This window comes from Protopterus annectens, chromosome 4.part0, assembly GCF_019279795.1.
Source record: "Protopterus annectens isolate FY-2018-M chromosome 4.part0, PAN1.0, whole genome shotgun sequence".
NCBI lineage: Eukaryota > Metazoa > Chordata > Ceratodontiformes > Protopteridae > Protopterus > Protopterus annectens.
In genome coordinates, this window is record NC_056733.1 from 1,841,613,732 (window position 1) to 1,841,621,963 (window position 8,232).

The window sequence follows — 8,232 nt, forward strand, 5'->3', positions numbered from 1 at the left end:
ACTGGGCATTCTGGACATTTCTGTACACTTGTGGGGTATGATCCTGCATACAGCTTACTGCCACTCCCAGGATTTGAACCATGGCTGTGTTTGATAAAAATAAAACACTGTACATCACAGGCGAGTGTGCTATATAGATATTGCTGTGTATCTCTTGTCTGATTTCTGTCTATAATTCTCCTGTGGTTTTACATTCTGACCTTGTAATTACAACACTCTTATACAGGATTTCCTAAACAGTTGTATTATGTAGTACAGTGTAGGTAACAGTTATGAGTGATACCTTATTATTCTGAGCAATTGCAACACTAACAATGCCATACAATACCAGAGTAAACAGTACCAGTACAGGGTATCGATCTTTTATTTATATAGACATTGTTCGTATCTGACAGACCTGTGGGAGCAATGTTTGTTAGCACTACCTGCATGTTGCCACACAAATTATCAGTTTCCACATTAGTATTATGCACATACATCTCACTCTGTAACTGTACATACTCTGGTCAGAGCTTGACAACATGGGGGTGGAAATGGGACATACTCGGCTATTTACTCATAACATTTTGGGGAGTTGCTAGAGTGACAGGTTAGTTCTTATAGATGTCTGACAATCAGTTGTATGTCTTGTTTGCAGCCTAAATGTCTGGGATCAACCCACTGATTTGCCAGGGGGACAAGGTGACAGGCAGTAGCTATGGGCCGATTTACTGGACATTCTGTACATATCTGTTCAGTTGCATGGTATGATTCTGCATACAGTCTACTACCACTCCTAGGATTTGAACCATGGCTGTGTGCGCAAAAAATACAACAGTTCACATTGCAGTTGAGTGTGCAAGTTGGATTTTGTTGTCTGTCTTTTCAGTGTTTTCTGTCTAAGTCTCTCTCAGTTGTACTATTTGACCTCTTGGGATTACAACAGTCATATACAGACATTCCTACACATTTTATTTATGTAGCACAGTGTGGGTAACAGTGCTTACTACAACAGTACTATTAAGTGATTGCAACTCTACGTTACCATATGATACCAGAGTGAACACATGAAGTCCAGCAGTTATACCTTTATTGTCAGGCTATTATGCTTTTATTTACATGCAACCTATATGAGACTCTTCCTGTCCTAGTCTCTGGTGTATGCAACACATGCCTTAAACAATACAGGTTTTATACAGGCAATTAACTTACTACTACTTTTAGATTTATTTCCTATGACAGTACACGCAAGAATATTACTAACCTGCCTCACTTCACAACCAACACAGTCTACAGCCATGGACTTTCTGGTTTGCAGCCCACTCATCTGCCACTGTGAAAGACATAAGAGGAATATTTAGCCATACCTATCCATAATATATATGAGCTGGCAATTATTAAGCAGGTAGTAGACTGATACACACAGCTGGGACATCCCCTGTCCTCCTAGCTTCTTGGATCCACTGATCCAAGAGATCTCCTTTCTCCGCTTTATGTTGGCATAGTGATGCCTAATCTGCTTACCAGTTTGGGGTATGCCAGTGGCACTGGTGAGGTCATGAGCGAGATGGTCACAGGTTTCCGCTTTGTATTGGGTACACTGGTACTGGCCCTGCAGCAGTCTCTGGTCATGGACTTTCACAAAGAGTTCTGCCATGACTCTGGACTCCTGGATGTCCCAGCGCTGCACCTGAAAGTGCACATCATATCCCATTCCAGACATAGTGCATACAAGGGGAAGCTACAACCAGTTATGAGATGTATTCCCACCTGTTGGGTTTAAAACGGGCTGGTTTCCTACACTTTGTCATGATTGGATGGTTTTGAAAATGCTAAGCTATGGGAAAACCTGCTTACCTAAGGTTGGCATTGCTTAAAGGGGTATACCAATGGGCAGACTGAGTTAGCTGGCCTACACATTGCTTACACCTACTAAGCTGGGCTGTGCAATGCTTAACATTGCTTAATATTTAATTTGCATTATATTTGCATTTTGGCATTGATTTATTATTCATTACATGTTATATATGTGTTTGGTATCCATAAATCATCTGTACGTACACTGTATGGAGTCCTTGTGTTTATTAGGGGATTTCAACACTTTATTACAATGACACCTCACATTTGGGCTTAATGCAGTACTCCAGTTTACATATTTATGTCCTGTAGTAGGTTATACAATATAAAATTGTACATAGATTCCTTTCACATGTTCAGTTTGTATTTCCTATACTGAGGATCATTTTGGTGATACCTCAATTTCATGTACTGCAGTGATGGCTTAGTGGTTAACTACTGTGACTATAGTGTACAGGGTCCTGGGTTCAAGATCTGCAAAGGCTGTTTTTTTTTCTGGCCAGAACAGCGGCTGTTGCATACAGAGTGATTAAGGCACTTTTAAGCAATTGTAAGCGGGTTTGCGTGAAGGCAAGCAATGCTAACCTGCGGTTAAATATGCTTACAGAGAGTTAGCTTCAATATTGCTTAACCTGTGTGCGCATTGCTTACCCCCATGCAAATGGGCTTCAGCTTGCTTACTACTGCTTAAATATGCTTACTCTTGCTTACTAGTGCTTACACCCGCTTACCACTGCACTAATGTAGACAGTAATGTCTAATGGTTCTTGGGAAGGTGGTGAATTTGGAAACTGTATGGATTTATCATTCATTACACATTTCACCTTCCATTTGTATCCCTGATTTCTGTGTACATATACTGTATGGGGCACTTGTGATTATCTGTGGACTTTACAACATTATGACAATGACACCTCACATCTGTATTTAATACAGTACTCCAGTTCACAAATATATGTTATGTCGTAGGTTATGCAACAAAATAAATTGATCATAAAGTAATGTGACATGGAAAATGGATTGTACTGGAGTGAGACTCAAACGGGGAATGACTGCTCATAAGGCAAATGCTCTGCCCACTACACTATTGTTGTACTGCATCACTTGCTTGCATATATCTTGCTTTTTATCCTGTTGTGCCATTTAAGCTGCATTAACCGTAGCTAAGCGATGGGAAAACCCATGGAACTATGGTTAAATTTAATCTGTTTTATAAGAAAGCACTTCTTTATATTTAATGTTTTAACTATTGCTCTTGTAATCTTGGGGGGGGTGTTGCTGGGGGTATGCGAACACCTTTGAGCGGTCTCACTCATTCTTTATTCATACACTGCTATTCTTCATTGCAGGGGCATGTACATTCTGAGAGCTCTGCTCTCAGACATGCCCCCAGCACTTGTACATGCTCCATGACCATTTAGGAGCTCAGGCAGTGCACCTTCATTGATATGCATGGTGTGCTGGTGTCCTGCTCCTAAACGGCCGCTTCCATGCAGGACTAAGCTAGTCCTGCATGGCAGGATAGTGAATCCAGGGGTACGTTTTATGATGGAGTAAGAACATTAATATTCTATAAGCACATAGTATTGTATGGCTATTTTTAAGAAACAACATAAAAGTGCTTATACAGGACATTATGTGGGTCATTTAGTACAATTACAAATTGTATCTGTTCCACAGAAATCTAATACACAAATAGTTGAAGATAATGTGTGCTCCTTAGTAACCTGATATGCAGGTAGTACACTGAAAAATACGCAGTACTGTGTCTACAGTTTCTGAAAATGCTGTCATGATGTCATCCACATATCTATTACAGGTGAAACATAAGCTTGATTAAGAAGTGATTATATCTGTGATAAACGTCTGACAAGTAACCACATTTTATAATTATACACAGCACAAAAATTATCTGCTGATGTCTATCACTTAATTAGCTAGAATTTCTACAAATTACATTTTAACAGCTGTATAAAGAGAAGGTTATGCATATTCTGTCTAACATATTTATGAAAACACACATTTCTTTCTTTTTACATGCCACTGATCATATCATTCAGTTATGACCTCAGTCCTTGCATTCTGCGCACTTTTTGGGTGAATGTGATGGTTGGATTAGATTGCATTATAATGCTTTCTTCGTTTTTTCTCTTGTGCAATAAATAGTCATTTATTTTCCATTATTACTGCTAACATTTCACAAACACAACTGGATGGCAAGATACTGTCATTGCTAACTCCACAGTTTGGTAATATGTCCCATTGGTCATTAAATGAAATACACATCCATGCTGAGAGAAACTGCTTGCGGAGGTCTGCACATGCAGAAACATAAATCACTCCTATCCTCTATTTGTGCATTCCCTATTAGCATTAGAATGTGCTCTTATTCACACACAAGTCCACTGGTTTTGTAAGTTCAGCACAGCTCTTTTAAAGTTGTATCATATTCCTAAAGCTCTTAAAAATAACCATAGGATATTACTCCCATAGGTGGTAATTTCACAGGTTTTTCTCCACTTTTGCTGGGGCATACTGTCAGACATGTTGTAGCTTGCATATGTAAACATCACCAACTTTTCCCCCAAATAGCTTTGAATTCCATATCCCTGATATGCCAACTAGTGGATTATAGCTGGCTGACTAGTCAACTCAGTACAAAAAATGCAAAATCAATGTTTTTTGCAGAATGCAATACTCCCTTACCACTTTCTTATGGATTTTGCCCCCCATACACACTTATTTATTTATTCTGATTCCATGATCACCCAGCTTAGCGGAAAGAAACCAGATGTCCCGACAGCCTCAAATCGCCCATCTATGCACAAGTCTGCTCTACAAGCATAAGCCATCCCCATAAAAATACAGTGCTGACAGACTGATTCAAAAGAAAATATGAAAACACCTAGAAAGGGTGCCATGTACAACTTATTTCCCCATGCACTTGCAGATTCAAAAGACAGTATGAGAACACCTAGAAAGGGTGTCAACAGAATCAAGAGACAGTATAAGAACACCTAGAAAGTGTTAACTTGGCAAGTCGGTGTTCATTGAGTTGTACAATCAGAAATGATATGAAACATATGTACAATCCCTCATTTTCTTGATGTTAGGAAGTTTAACACTGCATTCTTTAAATTATTCAATACATCATCTCAGATGAATTCTTATACAATGTCCAAAGAAACAATGAGTGCAATGTAATGCTACAACTTATATAGCAGCTATGTGAACAGAACAGAATAGGACAATTAGCCAGGACTGACTACTTTAAATACATTTTCTTACCTAATTAATTGAGATACCATTATACCAGCAAAGCTCACTTACTGCGCTCTTACAATGTGATAAAAATATTAATAAACTTACAACAGAAAAAGCAGCAGGATTTTTCTACCACCAGAAGAAATTTATAATCTCAGAGTGAAAGAAAGTAACTCTCTTCTGCTACCTGACTGTAATGGCACACTTGAATCAAAACATTAATTACTATTATGGAAATATGTTCTTGCTACCCTGCTGTTCAAATCAGGAACCAGTGACACTATTACACTTCATGTCACTCACTGTCCCTAGTGAATGATTCCTAAAACTTCTTTATTATTAGAGCAGAATGTAACTAATTTTTCTATCTAATTAGATGAAACAGAATGTATTTAAGGTTGCCACTTCTGAGAACTGCATGGATATGAACATAGTTAAGAATATAGGACACAAGAATAAATATTCCATTATGCCTTCTCTCACTGTCTCCCTAGCATAAATGCAGAGTAATCTTAAATATGGCAGTCTTCCACACTGTGCCTATTTACATATCATCGCTTTGCCAATAGCCACTTATGGTGGCAATATACAGTAACAATGCTATAAAACTGCAATTTGTCCCAGTGTTATTTCTCTGGTAATTATGTATAAGAAATTAACATGAGATAAACTTATTGTACATATATGACACCTAGAAGCATTCAGTGACAGATGAGACTACAGTGCTGTTTAATAATAGCTCAGTGGTTTGCCTTTGGCAATACAGCAGTTACCCAAAGTGTAAGCCAATATAATGATAGCCAGTGGGTAAATACCAGAGCAATCAGAGTTTAAAATAGCTCTTTTTCCAGTTGGCATGCTACTGACTTGCCTGGTATTGCATTTCACTTCTTTGTTTCTGTTGTGGGAGACTGTGCAAGAACAAAGCTCTGGTTTAGAGACAGTTTTAAATGGAGCTAGCCTGAGTTGCTGTAGGCACACGTAAGTCACCCTTAGATGTGTATGGTTCTCTGCTGTAATTCCCAGCCATATAAATATGAGTCCTTAATTTATGAAAAATAACTAAATAAGTAAATAAATAAAAAGCTCATGCACACACAGCAAAAGTACAAAATTATAGGAAAACAGTGAATGTCAAATCTTGTTCTCTTTAAATTATTTTATTTTTAATTATTTACTTTTGCAGAAGAAAAAACGTTCTGCACCCTATAGAGTATGGGATGCCACCCCCCCCCCCACTCTGCTTCACATATGTACAATCTTGAGTTCTGGGCTTCAGGATTTGTCTTTATTATAACTAACTCCTGAGAAAGTACCTTGGCTCCTAACAGTTTCAATAAACAGCATGCAATGCTGATTGAAATAATCAAGCAGTAACTCCAGTAGTAAAGCAGGTGTCCATAAGAGTTCAAACATGATCTTACTGAAGTGGATGGTACTTCAGCTTTATATATATGATAGGAATGCAAGTTACTACAGTTATGCTTCCTATACATTCATTACACAGTAGTTGGCCTTGTTATTTCCAGGAAAAATAAAATGCAAATCATCATGTGAAGAATGGCATAGAGTCACTTGAGTTTGCCATTGCCCTAGAATACATATGTATATTGCCTCGAGACTCAAACATGCTCAGCACTGCTTATGGGCAATGGACATGGAAGGTAATATGGTCTGGGCAAACTAACATTGATTTGCTGATCTTAACTGTCTTTTACACCAGCACAGAGCAACACATTCGTATACTGGAATAAACACATGCATATGGCTTACCCTTGCTATATGTTAGCAAGTGCATGGGGAAATGAGTAACACATGGCACATTATTCATAACATAACATGTGAGACTTCCATCGAGACTTCACGTCTGGTGGAGATTTCACCTTGATCTGTCTAAAGGATTTGCTCGGAAACTAAATTTAATTATAGAAACAGACATTTTCTCCAGTGGCCAGCTAGAGTCATTAATATTTATCTCAGAGATTAAGTTGAATATATTACCACTGCTGCTATTGTCTTGTGCCAGTGTTATCTGCACCCCTACTGAGGACATAGACATTCACTGGATAACTCTTGAATGCAGACAACTGGCTCATTTACAAACATTTCCTTTCAAAGTTATACACTAACAGTACAGAACTAATTCCCTCACTGACAAAAACGTGACTGTTATTTGATAGGATGAAATCCTAAAAACTGTTCTTTCCAGTTTATATCAAGCAACTACAGAGAGCTCACAATCACTCACAATTAGTTTAAAAGTACCAGTTTGCACATTGAAACAAATGAGCTGTAACCTGCTGAGGACCGATCGATTCCCAAAGCCTTGACCTGCCTGCTGCAATGACGTAAAGCAAACTATAGAAGCAGACCAGAGCACCAAGGTTACATTAAAAAGTAGGACTTTGGTTTTGCAGTGGATTTCCCCTGACTAAACCAACATAAATGAAAGTACAGCTGGTGCATTTATTGGGAAATGTTCTCAATTTAGTATGTATAATAAGAAAAAAAGAAGAAAAATGGTGGCTGGTTTGAAATGCTACCAGTACCTGATATAAACATTGTTGCTGCTTTCATAATCAATCTTTCTGACTACAAAAGTAAGTCATCTTTTCATTGCTATCCTGAAGCAATGACCTAAAACTGGATGATTTCTGATATCTCGTATGTTTGGTTAGGTATGCCAAAACACAAATTAGTCACAGATAGGAAGCCAGTAACAAAATGACTGAAAAGACTATGTTGGCCTTCAGAGACGTTCTGCATAATTCAAGGGCTAATGTTTAGCAGAACACAAGGAAACTGCATGCATGGTAATTCCCAGGCAACTCAGTAAAAGGATTGGACTGGAAGCATGTAAATATGTACAAAGTGATATTCAGAATATATGCAAATGATCAGTGCAGCAAGAATAACACTAGCAATATCGCTTAAAGTCATCAGTATTGAGTAATGCCTGTGAAAGAAATGCTGCATTACATTGCAGGTACAGAGGGCCATCATCTGTGCTGACAACCATGAATAGCCCATCTATCCATATCTGCTCTTCAAGCATTAGCAACCCCCTGAAAAACACAGGGTAGTCATTATCACATATATGTAGTCACATATAGTGCCAGAATATCCTCAGTA